This window comes from Chelonoidis abingdonii, chromosome 14 (genome assembly GCF_003597395.2).
Source record: "Chelonoidis abingdonii isolate Lonesome George chromosome 14, CheloAbing_2.0, whole genome shotgun sequence".
NCBI lineage: Eukaryota > Metazoa > Chordata > Testudines > Testudinidae > Chelonoidis > Chelonoidis abingdonii.
The window spans coordinates 40,076,046-40,093,025 of NC_133782.1; the positions used below are offsets into that span (position 1 = coordinate 40,076,046).

At 44.6% G+C, this 16,980-nt stretch overlaps 1 long non-coding RNA gene across 1 annotated transcript; it reads right to left on the reverse strand.

Moving 5' to 3' along the window:
* Positions 1-208: 208 nt before the first annotated feature.
* Positions 209-4,375, reverse strand: LOC116816450 (uncharacterized). The gene is made up of 3 exons (XR_004371722.2): positions 4,313-4,375; positions 3,240-3,351; positions 209-289 (listed from the first exon to the last, which is right to left on the reverse strand). It is a non-coding gene; the product is annotated as an uncharacterized LOC116816450 (long non-coding RNA).
* Between the last annotated feature and the right edge of the window lie 12,605 nt (positions 4,376-16,980).

Genomic DNA, 16,980 nt, shown 5'->3' on the forward strand with positions numbered 1-16,980 from the left:
TCACTCACTGGGCGCCCTCGGCTTGACCACATCTGCATGTCAGGATTCTCATTCCCCAGCTGCTCCTGCCTCTACCAAACGCACATAAAGGAAATCATTAGAAGGATCTCAGGATTGAGTCCAGTTGACCATTCACAGTGCCCCTCATGAGGGTAACCTACCACCTCAATTGAACTTGTTAACAATCTCTTTGATTGGACTTCTGAAAAAATTCCTGAGGAGTTTTGGGCAGGAAGGGACTTCTATAACTGGGGGCTTTCTTGTCCTGCTGTGTTTGAAATCCTTTGGCCTGGTTCCAAAAAGGAAATAAATATGGGTCACTTAAAAACATCTAAGCTCTCAGGCCACGTCTACACTATAAAATTATATCGACCTAATTTACATCGGCGTACAGCCGCCACAGTAATTACATCCCTGGTGCATGTCTTCACTTTGTGCCTTGTGTTGGCAGTGCATGTCCTCACCATGAGGGCTTGTATCGATTGTACTGTCAGTTCAAGGCATTGTGTGACATCTCCTGAAAGCCAGTAACAATCGACTGCGTCAACCTAATTACATCAATCTTGACTCTATACCGCTCCTGGAGGTGGAGTTATTAAGTTGGTGTAGTGGGGCAGTTACATTGGCTGGAGTGAAATTTAAGTGTAGACACTTCCATAGATAGATATAAGCTGCCTTGCGTTGACCTAATTCTACAGTGTAAACCAAGTCTGAGATTTCTTCCTCAAACTTTCCTCCATAAAAACAGCAACAAATCTCTCCCCTTCCTTCATCTGCACAGACCCCTTCACAAAAACTAAGAATGATCAGACAAACACTTTGTGTGTGACCAAGAGTTCAGGGTCAGAGGGAAGATCAACCATCTGTGAAGAAGTGTTTGAACTGATTCCCATGTCTCTACCCCTAGACATCATGGTGGCACTGCATAGGTGAGGCTCAAACATTGGCTTGACTTCTGTTTCCACAAAATTAATTGCAATTATTGACACAGCCTCATGCATCTCTGGAGGGGGGGAAATGTTTGACATAATGATGAAACACTATGATAATGATAATAATAGTTTATCTTTCAGAGAGACATCTGTCCGATCTGATGGACCATTACAAGGTACTGTCTCTTTGCTATTCATTCTCTGCTGCCTTTCAATGGTTAATTTCCTGAAATAACTGCCCAGTGCACATTCTTGACACAGTTCTTCCAGCTAGTGGTTCTCTTGCAGAATAAATCTCCCCTTCTCACTAGGAATCCTCTACTGAGAGTTAGTGACCAATATGCACCGGAGTTCACATTTATTTTTATTTTTTGAGAGACAAACAAGGTGGGTGAGGTAATGTCTTCTATTGGACCAACTCTTTTGGGGAGAAAGACAAGTTTTTGAACTACACAGAGCTTTTCTTCAGATCTGGAGAAGTAACCAGAGTGTCTCAGCTAAATACAAAGTGGGAGACACTGTTCAGCATAATGGATTAAAAAATGTTGTAGGAGATTGTAGTGGGATGGTCACCCCGCTCCTGCCCGAAGGGGTTAAAAACAGCCCTGGAGAGGGCTGTGGCTGGGGAAAGACTGATTGGAGAAGCAGCCTCTGCTGGGGCCACACCCCAATCAGGCTGCTGCTGGCCCTATAAAGGGGCTGCTAGGCTGCAGCTAAGTCAGTCTCTCTCTAGCTGTGGAGAGGGATGGGCCTGGCTGCTGGGAGCAGAGCAGGGTACCTAGACTGGAGCAGGGCTGGGGAAAGGCCAGAGGAGATAGGGAGCTCCGACCTGGAAAACCCCCAGGCTGCAGGCCTTGTTAAAGGCCAATGTTACATGCCTGAGTGCTCTGCAAGGACGAGGCCCACACACACAGTGAGTTATTTGGCTTTAATGAAGGTAAAGTGACATATCCGCAACGGGGACCCTGGGCGTTGCTGTCACTTAGGCGGGGAACCCAGCACCGAAGCTCAGCTCGGCCTGGGTCGGAGTCCAAAGGCGGACCGGGAGCATACAGCTATATATACACAATACAAAAGCAACTCATACATATGCAAAAAGGGACTTCCCACAGGCTATGTCCGCCCTTTGGCCTAAGGCCATACAAACTGGTTTCAACCAGTTAAAAGCAAGTTATAACTGGCATGCTGTGTCCTACAATGACCGGCCACTTAGCAAGCAGGGGCTTTTCACAAGGCCGCCGAGAAAGCGGAGACACCCTAGCTAGGCCGTGACACAGTCTTCCGTAGTCCCCTACAGCCAGAAAATGTACTGGGGTTGCAGAGGACAGCCCACGGGTAGGCAGAGGCAGCAAGTCCAAACCCTCCTTGCTGATGATGAGTGGCAATTACACTGCAGTCTGCCCCCATGAGCGGGGGCTAAATGGTGACTGGCAGTAGCCCAAGACTGAGGCGAGGTGGGGATAGGGGTTTGAGGGTTCCCTGGGGAGAGGAGACCCCTTGAGATTATGGGATACTGCAGGGGAATGAACCCCGAGAGAAGGGGCACCATGGTCTAGGAGGGACACCGGGGCCAGTGGCAAGCGAGACACTGCCCTGCAGAGGGTGCACCTGAGTGGACAGAGCTAATTCCCAGGATGACCAGCAGGAGGCACTGCAACAGTGAGTCATCACCCCGCCACAGAGACCATTTAAAATGAACTCAGGAATGAGTATCTCTGTAGTCACAGGACACTGTTGGGTTAGTGGGCAGCAGGGTGAGCTACAGATTGTGGTAATGGGCCATAAAACCAATAAAGCTACATGTGAAGAAAATGAATCTCCCAAACCTCACCCCATCATTTTTGACCAGATCGATCAAAAATCAGCCCACATGTCCATGTCATTAGCATTCTTTTATTCTCGTTGCTAATCAAACTCGCAATCAAAATATTTGAACATGACAGCGCTAGTTAAAGTAGTTAAAATTCTGTTTTCATTGGCTGTTTAAGATACATTGATCCTGGAGTTGTTTCTGTCCATGGTTTTTCTGTCAACACAGTCTCACAAGTCACTTAATCTTTGCATCCTGCATTGCGAAAGCTTCAATAGAAGCCCCCAGAATCTTAAAAACTGGGAAAATTTCTGTGAACATTTTTGGAAAGAAAACAACCAGCTCTCACTTTGTCTGACATTTTGACTTTTCCAAGGAATATTTGTAACTGGTTTTAATTTGGGGAAATTCCTCCCTCCTTCCCCTTTCTCTCACATTCTAATTTTCCCAATTTTTTCTAATTAACCCCCTCTCCCACTCCCACTCCCACACTTTACCTCAGTTTTCACTTCTTCATTCTTGTTTTAAAGGCAGGGAGGGTAGGGTTGTAGAAAGTGTTATTTCCTCTCCATTTTAAATTTTCACATTCAAGAAAATTACTTTTCTCCTCTGAGAAAGAAAGAAAGAAAGAAAGAAAGAAAGAAAGAAAGAAAGAAAGAAAGAAAGAAAGTATAAAATAAACTCAGTGGAGGGAGGGAATTAAAATATATAGAAATTCAGGGGATGGTCCCTCATTTTTCATCTAAGATGAAACAATTGCAGCTCATATACAAGACGGGTTTTGAGCAGGAAGTTAGTATGAAGTAGCTAGGGTGTGAATTTACAGTACTTTAGCTTTTCTGCACTGACACCACCATTTCACACTGATAGTTATTTGCACTAATTATGCCAGGCCTTTTCCCCACTTCCCCTTAGTTTGAAATGTCTCATTTCCTGTGAAGGGTAAAAACAGCTCTTCTCAGGGCCTCCTTGACCTCTCTGTTCCTCAGGCTGTAGATGAGGGGGTTAACCAGGGGAGTCAGAACAGTGGAGAAGACAGAGAACACTTTGTATGCTGGTGACTCGGAGCATGTAGACAATCATCAGGGTGCCACAGAAGAGCGTCACCACGATGAGGTGGGAGGAGCAGGTGGGAAAGGCCTTTTGCCTCCCAGTGGTGGAAAGGACTCTCAGGATGGTGGCAATGATGCAAACATAGGATGCCAGGGTCAATAGAAATGGGAGCAGGGTGAATATTGAAGCCAGAATGAAAGCAACAAGGTCCATCAGCCTGGTGTCACTGCGGGACAGTTTTTTTTTTACTGGAGTGAGATCATAAAAAAATGATCAATTTCATTGGGCCACAAAAAGATAACTGTGACATCAAGGATGTGATTGTGCTACCAGCCAGAAGCTCATTTATCCAAGACCCAGCTGCTAGCTGGAGGCAGAACCTGCCATTCATGAGGGCTGCATAATGCAGCAGTTTGCATATCACTAAATACCGATCGTAAGACATCGCAGACAAGAGGCAACACTCAACATCTGCCAGAAAACTAAAGAAATAATATTGCATGATACAGATTCTTACTGAGATGGTTCTGTCCCCAGTCAGGAGACTGGCCAGCATCCTGGGTAGTATGCTGGAGCTGTAGCAGGTTTCCAAGCAGGACAAGTTCCCCAGGAAGAAGTACATGGGGGTGTGAAGGCGCTGATCAGTCACAACCAGTGCAACAATGAGGATGTTCCCAGCCACAGTCACAAAGTAGATTGCTAGAAACAGCAGGAAGAGAAGAAGCTGCAGTTCTGGAAGATTTCCAGATCCCAGGAGGATGAATTCTGAGATGGACGTTTGATTTCTGCCTTCTGTGTTAGCCACCAGGTGTGTCTATGGGAAAGGAACCACATTGTAGGTTGTCATCATGGTAAGAGTCTCATATGGACCAGCAAAGCAGGAATGGAAGGTGGATGAGGCATTTCTAGAACAAATAACACAACTGTTCAAAACACAAGACCTGATACTAACAGGAGATTTTAACTACCCAGACATCAGCTGGAAAAGTAATACGGCAAAACACAACATTTCCAATAAGGTCATAGAATGTGTTGAGGACAATTTTTTTTTCAGAAAGTCAATGAACTACCACAGGGAAAGCAATTTTAGATTTGATTCTCATGAACCACTCAGGGAGAAATTGGTTGTGGGAAGCAGGAAGGTAATTTGAGTTAAAGTTATCGTGAAAAGCTAAATTTCCTAATTTTAAGGAAAGGAAGGAGAGGGAGCAGCAGCATAAAGATGATGGACATCCAAAAACTAGACTTTAACGAACTCAAAGGACTGGTAGGTAAGGTCCCATGGGAAGAAAATCTAAGGAGTAAAGGAATTCTGGAGAGCTGGCAGTTTCTCAAGGAGACAATATTAAAGGCACAACTGCCAGATATTCCAATACGAAGGAAAAACAGGAAGAAGAGGAAGAGGCCAATATGTCTCCATCGGGAGTTCTTTAATTATCTGAAAATCAGAAAGGAAGCCTACAAAAAGTGGACACATGGATAAATTGCTAAGGAGTACAAAAGAACAGCACAAGCACGTAGGGACAAAATCAGAAAGGCTAAGGTACAAAATGAGTTACACCTGGTGAAGGACACAGAGGCAATAAGAATAAAATACACTAGGAGCAAGACTAAGGAAAGTGTAGGTCTGCTACTTGGTGGGGAAGGTGCAGGTGTTTAATGCCGACTTTCCTTCAGTCTTCATGAAAAAGGTTAATGGTGACCAGATACTCAGCAAAATTAGTATTAACAACAAAGTGGAAGGAACACTAACCAAAATCAACAAAGAACAGTTAAAGCATAAGAAAATTAAATGGGATTTTCAAAAGTGCCTTGGTGCTTAGATGTCCCAAACCTCATGAATGTCCTCTGAAAGTCCCAACCACCTTTCAGTTCTCAGTACTTTTGTAAATCTCACTCTTAATTTTATTCCTATTTAATGTATATCATATCAGGCACTTTTTGTATCTACCTGAATGTGAGACTCAGTTAAAGTGTGGAACTCAGTAGTACAGTAAAGGAAGGATTGGGGGGAAAAGGCTTAGAGAATTATTTTGAATAATAAGAAGAATGGTCACAGCTCTAGTAGCTTGGACAAAAATATATAAGGGGAATAAATTTTGATATTTGAGCTCATAACCAGACACTGGGAACCAGGAGTTATGACGACACTTCCCCTATCAGTTTATTAATCCATAGTTGTCCAGTACAGGGATTTTATACTTTTTCTGGCCATCACAAGAGCCAGGATAGCAAAATTCATGCACCGAGGATGTAAAGAGTTGAACAGCCAAATGGCAACACTTGAAAACTTCTCCAACCTCAATTTCTCTAACACCCTTCTGGTGTTATGGATTGTGAATAAAGGCATTGATGACCTTCTGTTTGCTCATCCATGGAGTTATCAATGATATCCTCATATTCCCAGGCTAGCCAAGTGCTTAGTTACACTGACCATTTTCACAAAAGACTTTGTTATGCTCGTTAGCTATATCCATCTTATGAGTCAACATGTGAGACACACAGGTGATACCTGAATGTCTCATTTCCGGAATCACGGAATATACATTATTGACATGTGCCCTAGAACTCTCAGAAGCACGGACAATGAGGCTTACCCAAAACTCTGGTACATGTCAAGCTTGGAATGATGGTCTCTGATTTCTCTGGGATTTGGGTTCCACTTTTTCAGTCGCCTCTCAAATTTAATGACTCACTAAAGAGAAATGCTGAAGCTGCAAAATCTCCTGGAACGTGTTCTTTCCATGCTAATCTGAAATGCAGATGTCTCCTTGTATATATATCATTCACCAGGGAAGATGGGGTGTTCCCTGTCACCGCTGAAGATTTGGAATGACTGAGCTGGGAGAGTTCTGGGTTTTCAGTGCAGATGGCACAAATAATAATCCTGAAACAATCAGCCTTTCCCTCTCCAAGGATGTCTCTCCTCTGATACCTGATCAGCGGGATAATTGCATGCCTTTACAGGATACATGTAAAGTCTGGCTATTTTAGTATGACCCATGGGCGGCTTCTCTGGGGTGACATGCATGAGGTCAGAGATGCAGGCAGGGCAGTAAAGATGGAGAGAGAAAACTGTCAAGTAAGCTGAGTGCAGGAGTCAAAGGGAAAACAGAGATTCGGGGCCAGTCTACACTACAAAGTGAGGTCAGCTTAACTACACAGCGATGTAAATAAGCCAACTTAAGCCCTGCTGTAGACATCGCTGGGTTCATGGAAGAACTTCTTCCATCACTGAAGTAAATGTCTATGCAACACTTCTTCAGAGCCACAGCTGTGCCACTGTAGCGTTTCTACCGTAGAAACCCTAAGACAGCTCCACCCGAGACCTGGTGAGAATTCAGGAGCTGCTGCTGTCTCTCTGTCCCTTTCTCATATGAACTCACATGGAAAACTAATAAAAGTCAAAGACACCTTCTCCTATAAGGAGCTGTGGGACTAGAAGTGCCAGGGACAGCTAATGGTTCCACATCACCAACAAGATGCCATACAGGGGGTAGCCAAGGAGCAATGCAGAGATCATGCACTGTTGACTAGGATTGGTCCCAGTACAAACCCCTGAGGGACACCACTGTTTACCTCTCTCCATTCTGAAAACTGACCATTTATTTCCTATTATTTCCTGACCCTTTGTTCCCTGTCTTTTAACCAGGTAGTGATCCATGAGAGGACTTTCCCTCTCATCCCATGACACCTTGCCTTGCTTAAGAAACTTTGCTGAGGGACCTTGTCAAAGGCTTTCTGAAAATCTAAGTACACCATGTCCACTGGACCCCCCTTGTCCACGTGCTTGTTGACCCTGTCAAAGAATTCTAGTAGATTGGTGAGGCATGATTTCCCTTTTCAAAAACCATGTTGATTCTTTCCCAACAAATCATGTTCATCAATGAGAGAATGGGATACCTCACCCAACCCTCTTTTTTGGGATTCTTAAAATGAAAAGGCTTTGGATAAAAATTAGCAGATGCAGCAGCGTCTGCTAACACCATTTCCCTCCCCTCCCCCTGCCGCTGCATCCCCTTCCCTTTTTCCATTTAGCCTTTTTTGAGGGTATGGAGCACATTTCTTCAATTGAAAATAGGGTTGTTGATTAATCGCAGTTAACTCACGCGATTAACACAAAAAATTAATCATGATTAAAAAAATAAATAACGAGCAATCACACTGTTAAACAATAGAATACCAACTGCAATTGATTAAATATTTTGAATGTTTTTCTACATTTTCAAGTATATTGATTTCTATTGCAACAGAGAATACAAAGTGTACAGTGCTCATTTTATATTATTTTTATTGCAAATATTTGCACTGTAGAAATGATAAACAAAAAAAGTATTTTTCAATTCACCTCATACACGTACTGTTGTGCCATCTCTTTATCATGAAAGTGTAACTTACAAATGAAGATTATTTTTGTTACATAACTGCGCTCAAAACAAAACTCCAGAGCCTACAAGGCCACAGCCCTACTTCTTTTTCAGCCAACTGCTAAGACAAACAAGTTTGTTTACATTTATGGGAGATAACGCTGCCTGCTTCTTATTTACAATCTCACCTGAAAGTGAAAGCAGGTGTTTGCATTGCAACTTTGTAGCTGGCCTTGCAAGGTATTTATGTGCCAGATATGCTAAACACTGGCATGCCCCTTCACGCTTCGGCCACCATTCCAGAGGACATGCTTCCATGCTGGTAGGCCAGACTGCCTCCGTCCTGTGGGCGAACATGTTTCACAGTGTTCTCATTCCATCTCTGACCTCTCAGTCCTCATCCTCAGAGCAAACCTGCCAAACAGATTCAAAAGGCGAGCCAGCCAGCTTAAATTCACAATTTTGCTAATTGCTAAAAATCATGAATTTAATACAGATGCTGGATTTATGGCTAATTACAAAAACGTGTTATCCACTAACCTCCCACCACACACTTTTTTTTGTCCTATAACTGCAGAGAAGTTAATTTGCCACTTCCCCCTAATGGTCTTTTACAATATGTGCTAACTCCTTATGCTAAAAAACCTGTTCCACTGTGTATTCAGCTGTGGCACTCTGAGTGCATTTCCTTGAAGAGCTCTCTGTAGCCCAACAGAAGTTGCTCCTGTAAAAGATATCACATCACCTGCTTTTGTCTTCTCAATTATTTCACTGTGCAGGCATCTACTGGACATGATACAGTATGACTATCTGACAGTCATAACAATCCCTAGTGACATCTAGTGCCCATTATACAGTATAGCTGCCCCTTGCCCACCCCACCTCTGCTGCCCCCTAGTGCCCATTATACAGTATAGCTGCCCCTTCCCCACCCCACCTCTGCTGCCCCCTAGTGCCCATTATACAGTATAGCCGCCCCTTCCCCACCCCACCCTCTGCTGCCCCTGGTGCCCATTATACAGTAAATATGCCACCCCTTCCCCACCCCTACCCTCTGCTGCCCCTAGTGCCCATTATACAGTATAGCTGCCCCTTCCCCACCCCACCTCTGCTACCCCTAGTGCCCATTATACAGTATAGCTGCCCCTTCCCTGCCTCTCAATCTGTGCTGCCCCAACTGCTCATTATATTGTATAGCTTCCTCTTCCCACTCCAACACTCTGCTGCCCCTAATATTCATTATACAGTATAACTGCCCCTTCCCCACCCCTCACTCTCCGCTGCCCCTGGTGCCAATTACACAGTATAGCTGCCATGTCCCCCTGTGGCCCATTATACTATATAGTTTTTCTCATTTTGTGGTCCATCTAGTATCTCTTTATCCATGCGTCTACTTCTAGCTTAATTAGTTTCATCCGCGCACAAAGAGAACCAATTTTCCATCTGCACCAGATGCAAGTATCTCATTTTATTCCTTAGAAAACAAAATGTGAAAAACTATATATTGAAAAGCCATTTCCCCACAATATTTTCCACAGCACAATAAACTCTTCTCTATTCTTTAAAATTTAATTGATTGTGATCAATACAAGAGTCAGACCATGTGTCTCAGATTTTCAAACAAGCCTAAGGGAGTTAGGAGCCCAACTTTTAGAGAGTTGAGTGCCTAACTTTCTTAAGCCCCTTTGAAAACTCCAGCTGTGTAGAATATGCTTGCTCAAGGTTCCAGGAACATTCTTCATTAGTCTTTATGCTGTCTCACATCCTCTAGACCTTTTTCTTGCTGACGTCCACCCCATTATGCTATAAAAACTCCACAGCTCTCCTATGTCATAACAACTGGTTTTCTGCATAAAAGAGCCAGGGTTCAGGGATGGCATTAAGGGGAAGGAAGCAGGGCAATTGCCTGGGGTCCCATGTCACAGGAGCCCCCCTGAAGCTAAGTTGCTCAGGCTTTGGCTTCAGCCCTCTGTGGCAGGGCTCAGGGCCTCGGGCTTCAGCCCCATGTGATGGGACTTTGGCGTTCTACCCTGGGCCCAGTAAGTTGGGTTGCCAACCCTCTAGGTTTGTCCTGGAGTCTCCAGGAATTAAAGAATAATCTTTAGTTAAATATCATGCCATGTGATGAAACCACCAGGAAGCCATCTAAAATTGGCAACCCTACCAGCGAGTTTAATGCTGGCCCTGTTTGGCAGACCCCCTGAAACCTGCATGGTGGCCCCTCAGAGGGCCCTGGACCACTGGCTAAGAACCACTGCTCTAGACTGAGTCTTGAGCAATCTGGAATTCATCACCAGACTCTGTTTCATGGCTTGAGAAATGTCTAAGGGTCTAGAATATAATCTGGGGAGTCTAGAATGCCTCTTTGGGAAAGTGGAACACAAGTCAATGGTTTTCTTGTAGTGTCTTATGGAATCTATCCAGTATTTCCAGACATCCCTGAAGAGGCAAGAATTTCTCAAAAGAAATCCAGAAATTTCCTAGTCTGGAAGACTCAGTAAATTACCCAGAAGAATGAAGAATGTGTCGGGGGTATTCAGAACATGTCTTAAGGAGCTTCTCATTACTTTTGCCCAATAGTTTTTGACCCTTTCACTTCCCCATTGCTCAGCCTGTCGATGATGGGTTTAAGCATGGGAATGAGAACTGTGCAGATCTGAGAGAGGAGCTTGTCAGTATCCACTCAGCAGGTCAATCTGGGACGTAAATACACAACCGTTCCTGACACAGTCACTCCGAGGAAGAGTGAGGAGCAGATGGAGATTGCCTTTTGTCTGCTTTCAGCCACCGGCATCTTCAGGGAGACTTCAAAGAACACCTGTGAACACAGTTATCTTATTCCAGTAGGTGTCTGCACAGGACAATTCCAGCAGAGGGGAATGTCACAGAAGAAATGGTTGATTTCAGAAGAGCAGGAGAAGGGCACAGAAAGCACAAAGCATGGCTGTCCCAGCTGCACTGGGATATTGAACATCCAGGAGCCGGCTACCAGCCGAACAAAGACCCTCTTGTTCATGATGGGCATGTTACGCAGGGGCTCACATATGGCCACATATCAGTCAGAGACCATGGTAGCAATGTGGGTGATGGAGAAATTAGAGACATCCCCTTCACATCAATACACATCTCCGTTCAAGCCTCCATGGACCTTTGGGAAGGAAGCCTGCTCTCACAGACCTCAGGAAGTCCTCAGTAGCTCAGAAAGAGTGCAGATACACAGGGGAAGCCCTGGCCAGAGACAACCCACCTCCATTCCCCCCAATCCGGATCCATTTTAGGTGCATAGCACTTGACATACTTGAGCTAAAACTTTCAAAGCAACCTAAGGGATTTCGATGCCCAGTTCCCATTAACATTCATTTGAACTGGGTGTCAAATTCCCTTCAACATCTGTATAAATTGCAGCCTTGAAGCTTTCTCTTTGGAAACTAGATGGATGAGATGCAAAAGTTGACTCAGGAGGTAAAATAAGGGGAACACATTATTTCAATGAGTCGGAAACACTCACTGCCAAAAACCAGACTTTATCAGACTCAGAGAACTGGTAGGTAAGGTCCCACTGGAAGAAAATGTAAAGGATAAAGGAATTCAGGAGAGGTGGCCATTTCTCAAGAAGACAATATTAAAGGCACAACCGCCATCTATTCTGATATGAAGAAAAGACAGAAAGAAGAGCAAAAGGCCAATATAACTCCCTTGGGAGCTCTTTAGTGACCTGAAAATCAAAAAGGAAGCCTACAAAATATGGAAAATGGACAAATTGCTAAGGAGGAGTACAAAAGAACAGCACGAGCATGTAGGAACAAAATCAGACCGACTAATGTATAAAATGAGCTACACCTGCCGAAGGACATAAAAGGCAGTACGAAGAGAGTTTTTAAAAATACACTAGGAGCAAGACAAAGGAAAATGTAGATCTTCTACTTGGTGAGGAAAGCGGAGGTGTTTGATGTCTATTTTCCTTCAGTCTTCACTAAAAAGTTTAATAGTGACCAGATTCTCCACAAAACTAATATTAACAGCAAAGGAACAAGCCAAAATCAGCAAAGAACAGTTAAAGCATCAGAAAATTAGGTGGGATTTTCAAAAGTGCCTTGAGGGTTAGACACCCCAAACCTTATGAAAGTCCTTTGAAAGTCCCGGCCTTTCTGTTCTCAGTACTTTTGTCAATCTTGTCTCAATTTTTTTCCGATTTTTTTCCTATTTAGTTTAGATCATATCAGGCACTTTTTTTATGAATGTGAGAGTTGGCTAATGCATGGTACTCGCTGGTGCAGAAAAGCAAGAATGGGGGAAAAAAGGCTAAGAGAATTATTTTGAATTATAAGAAGAATGGCCACAGACCTAGTAGCTTGGACAGAAACGTATAAGGGGAATAGCATGGGCTGGAGCCACAATCTGTCCTGGAACATGTTCCTTCCCTGCTAGTCTGAAATGCAGATGCCTCTTTGTGTATATATCATTCACCAGGGAAGATGGGGTGTCCCCTGACACCACTGAAGGAAATTAGGAATGACCGAGAGTGACATTATGAGTGTGATATAATATCTCACTGAAAGATGACAGGGCCAGAAAGAGTTAATTAACTCACAAACTGACTGACCCATGGCTAAACTTTAGAAACTGGTTAGGAAGCTATGTAAATGAATAGAGCTTTGAAATGCAAGTCTGCATTGTTAGAGGTAGAAGGGTAGGTGTTTGCTCAGGTCTTGTAAGGTAAGCAAACGAGTCTTGTCTAGTGCTATAGCTTTGATTCAAAGATCGAAAAAGGAATATTAACATTTAGAAAGATACTTGAGTGAAACGGTATTATTGTCTATATGTCTCTTTGAAGGTTGTGGTAACCTGTATCTGAACTGTTTAATGGAGAAATTACCCTGTGCTAATTGCCAGGATGTTTGGGAAAAGGAGAGTTAAGCCTGTTGTTTTCTCAGGCCAAAAGGCTGCTGGAAATGTATAACAACCCTGGGACACGATCTTACTTCATCTCAGATCTGTTCTGGGTTTCAAGATGGGGAAACCTTAAGCCATAAGGATTGAGATCTCCAATCACTGACTGGAGTAACCCTGAATATGGACATAGGACTATAACCTATGGACTATTTCTAAAAGGACTTTTGGCAACTACAAGCTCATCTCTACTATGTATCTGAACCTCAAGAATTGAATTCAAGTCTGTATATTAATCTTTTAACTAACTCTCTCTCTCTTTTCTTTTTTAATAAATTTTAGCTTAGTTAATAAGAATTGGCTAATAGCATGTATTTTGGCTAAGATCTCAGTTAAAATTGGACCTGGGTATGTGGCTGATCCTTTGGGATTGGAAGAACCTTTTAGTTTTTTTATATGATGAGATAAGATTTCAATATCATCAATATATCTGATGTTGTCTGGACAGAGGCCTGAGGCTGGGCACTTTAAGGGAACTGCGTTGTTTGAACTTCTAAGTAACCAGTGAGGTACTAGAGAAGCTGTTCTGTGCTGGTTGGTAAATCTAAGTATTGGAATAACCACCAGCTTTCGGGGTTTGTCTGCCCCATTTTGTTTGCAATTCACCTTAATTGAGTGACCTCAGCTGACTCCCACAGGCAGCATCGTCGCACTGAGCAAGGGAAATTCCTGGGTTTTCTATGCAGACGGCACAAATAATGATCCCAAAGCAATCAGCCTTCCCCCTGCAATGACATCTCTCCTCTGACACCTGATCGACTGGGTGATTGCTCTGCGTGATGCATGTAAAGTCTGTCTCATCTTTGCATGACCCATGGCTTTTCTGGGGTGATGTGCATGAGGTCAGAGATGCAGGCAAGGCAGAAAAAAAGGAGAGAGTAGCCATCAAGTAAGTGGAGTGCAGGTGTCAAAGGGAAAGCAGAGACTCTGCGCCGGTGTACATTACAAAGTGAGGTCGGCCTCATTACACAGCCTGTGCGATGTAAATAAGGTGACTTAAGTCCTGTCGTAGACATCGCTAAGTTGATGGATGAACTCCTTCTATCGCTGTAGTAGGTGTCTATATGACGCTGCTTCAGAGCCACGGCTGTGCTGCTGTAGTATTTCTACTGTAGACATACCCTAAGACAGCCTCCCCGAGGCCTAGCAAGAATTCAGGATTTGCTGACACCTCTGTGCCCCTTTCTCAAATGATCTCACACAGAAAAATGATAAAAGAGTGAGCACTCTCTCCTGTAAGGGGCTGTAAAACTAGAACTTCGGTCTGCAGAGCTAGGGACAGCTGATGGCTCCACATCACCACCAGGAGACCATTTAGAAGGGTAGCCAAGGAGCAGTACAGAGATTAGGCACTGCAGGAAGTACCACCAAAAGCATCCAGAGTGGCAGCTCCCTGAGGCATTCTGATTGGCCCAGGCTCACTATTTAACCCTGGAGGCTGACCCTGGAAGATGTCTGGGAAATCACACAGATTTCTGGCCTGCTGTGACTCCAGCTCTCACCTGGCTTTCTGATCTCCAGCCTCCAACCCAAGCCTGACTCTTTCACTCACTCTTGTTTATCAATCCTGGCTCAAACAACTACTGCAATCCCTGCTCACTGACCACTCCCACGTGGCCATCCTTGACCTGTGCATGCCAGCCCAGCCGTAACTGGTAGGTTAGATTGCCTCTGTCCTGGTCTCTCACAATATCACCCATGGGCGAATACTTTTCACAAAGTGCTCATTCCATGTCTGACCTCTCAATCCTCATCCTCAGAGCAAACCTGTCAAACAGATTCAAAAGGCGAGCCAGCCAGCTTAAATTCAAATTTTGCTAATTGCTAAAAATCATGAATGTGTAACCCTTCTGGCCCTCTGAGTTGGCAGCAACAAGGGCCAGGTTCAGTATCCAGCAGTTCCGTTTCAATAACGCAATGCAAAACCAGCTCAAGCCCCCACCTAGTGACCTGGGACAATTACATACCACCCCCCCGGGCGCCTCTAGGAGGCAGTACTTCTCCTCTTGGCAGCACGGAGTCTGAGGCCTGGTCTACACTACGCGTTTAAATCGATTTAAAGAGCGTTAAATCGATTTAACGCTGTACCCGTCCACACTACAACGCCCTTTATATCGATATAAAGGGCTCTTTAAATCGATTTCTGTACTCCTCGATTGTCTGTACAACCTCCCCGACGAGAGGAGTAGCAACTAAATTCGATATAACAATAGTCGGATTACGGTTTAGTGTGCAACGGAAATCGGACGTTATTGGCCTCCGGCGGAACTACCGCCACAGTGCACACTGCACCACTTGCTGTACAGCAATCTGAACTCAGGTATGCAGGCTGGGCAGGTCAAACAGGAAAGAGCCCCGCGAACTTCTGAAATTACATTTCCTGTTTGCCAGCCGTGGAGCTCTGATCACCACGGTGTGCGAGCGAGTCCCAAAATCCAAAAAGAAGCTCCAGCGATGGACCGTACAAGGAGATACCTGGATTCTTGATCGCTGTTATGGGGAGACAATCTGTTTCTATCAGAGGCTCCATCTACAGAACACGTAAATGCCAAAGCCATTTGAAAAAAAATCTCCAGGAAGACACAGCGCCGCCGTGACAAGCGTAACGGGAACCAAGACCTCAATATGGACGCGCAAATTGGATCGGAGGGGGTACTGAGGAACTCCAGCTATCCCACAGTCCACAACAATCTCTCGAAAGAGTATTATGCGATTCTCCTGGCCTGACAGCTCCAATGTCTGTAGGTCTAAACCACAGGCTCTCGCGGCGTGGCTTCAGTGAAGAGCTGCCTCATTTTCTCCCCCCCCCACCCCCCGTGAAGAGAAAAGGAAAGAAATCATTCTCTGACTTTCTTTCAAATGTCACCTAACTTATGTGTACTGAATTTGCGGCTCGTAGTACGCGATGCTGCAAGCAGTGAAGAGGCAGCGTAGCCACTTCCTCTCTCATCTCTCGCTCCTCGCCTTCCTGGGTGGTTGATGCGTGTTGCACGTAAGACTAGTAAACTGGTGCCTCGATGAATATCAACATCGTTGGACATTCGAGGGCAACATGCCTGGTTTATCTCCCAGATAGATAGGACAGAATGGCTAATAACTTGCTTTCATCATAGCAACTGGTGGCTTCGAGTCCTCTCCATTTCCTGCTTGTAAAAAAAAGATTTCTGGAACTTGTCAGAAGCAAGCAGCATGCGGTGCGTCTCTCCCGCCACACGCGTATTGTCCTCCTGCTTCGACATCTCGTGGCGGGAGGCTGCTTCCCCCTCATGTTATGTCACGAATCAGTGTTTCTTATTCCTGCGTTCTTTATTACTTCATGACAGCAAATGGGGAGGACACCTGCCACAGTAACCCATGAAAGTTAGCGGAGGAGAAGGGATCAGCAAAACAGGTTGGGTCCACCAATGGTGCAGGGCAACCTTTGTGAAAACTGAACACATAAGAGCAGCGGCTCTCTGGCATACAACTTGTCTCTCTAATACACTTGCGCCCCTATTCCCAGTAGGGACTGCGACGCTCAATTTTTCAGAAACGTTCAGGGAGGGCATTGACTCAGGGAGTTAATCCAGTTTTGCTTTTTGCCGTCGGCAACCACTATGCCAATTTCAACCGAGGCAACTCACTGATCGTAAGCAGACAGTACAGAGGTGAAGAGATAAACCGTCATTTCATTGCCAAGTCTTACTCCAGCAGTAGATGGTACAGAACAAAGTGCGTAAACATCTCTGCTATCATCGTAAACGGCAAGGTGAATGCTGTGTCTGTTAGCGCTGGAGTATCGCCTCTCTCTCCGCGGCAGTCCAGTAACACAGTATAGGTGCCGGAAAAAAAAAAAAAAGCTGAACGGTTCTCCATGGTTGCCGCTGCT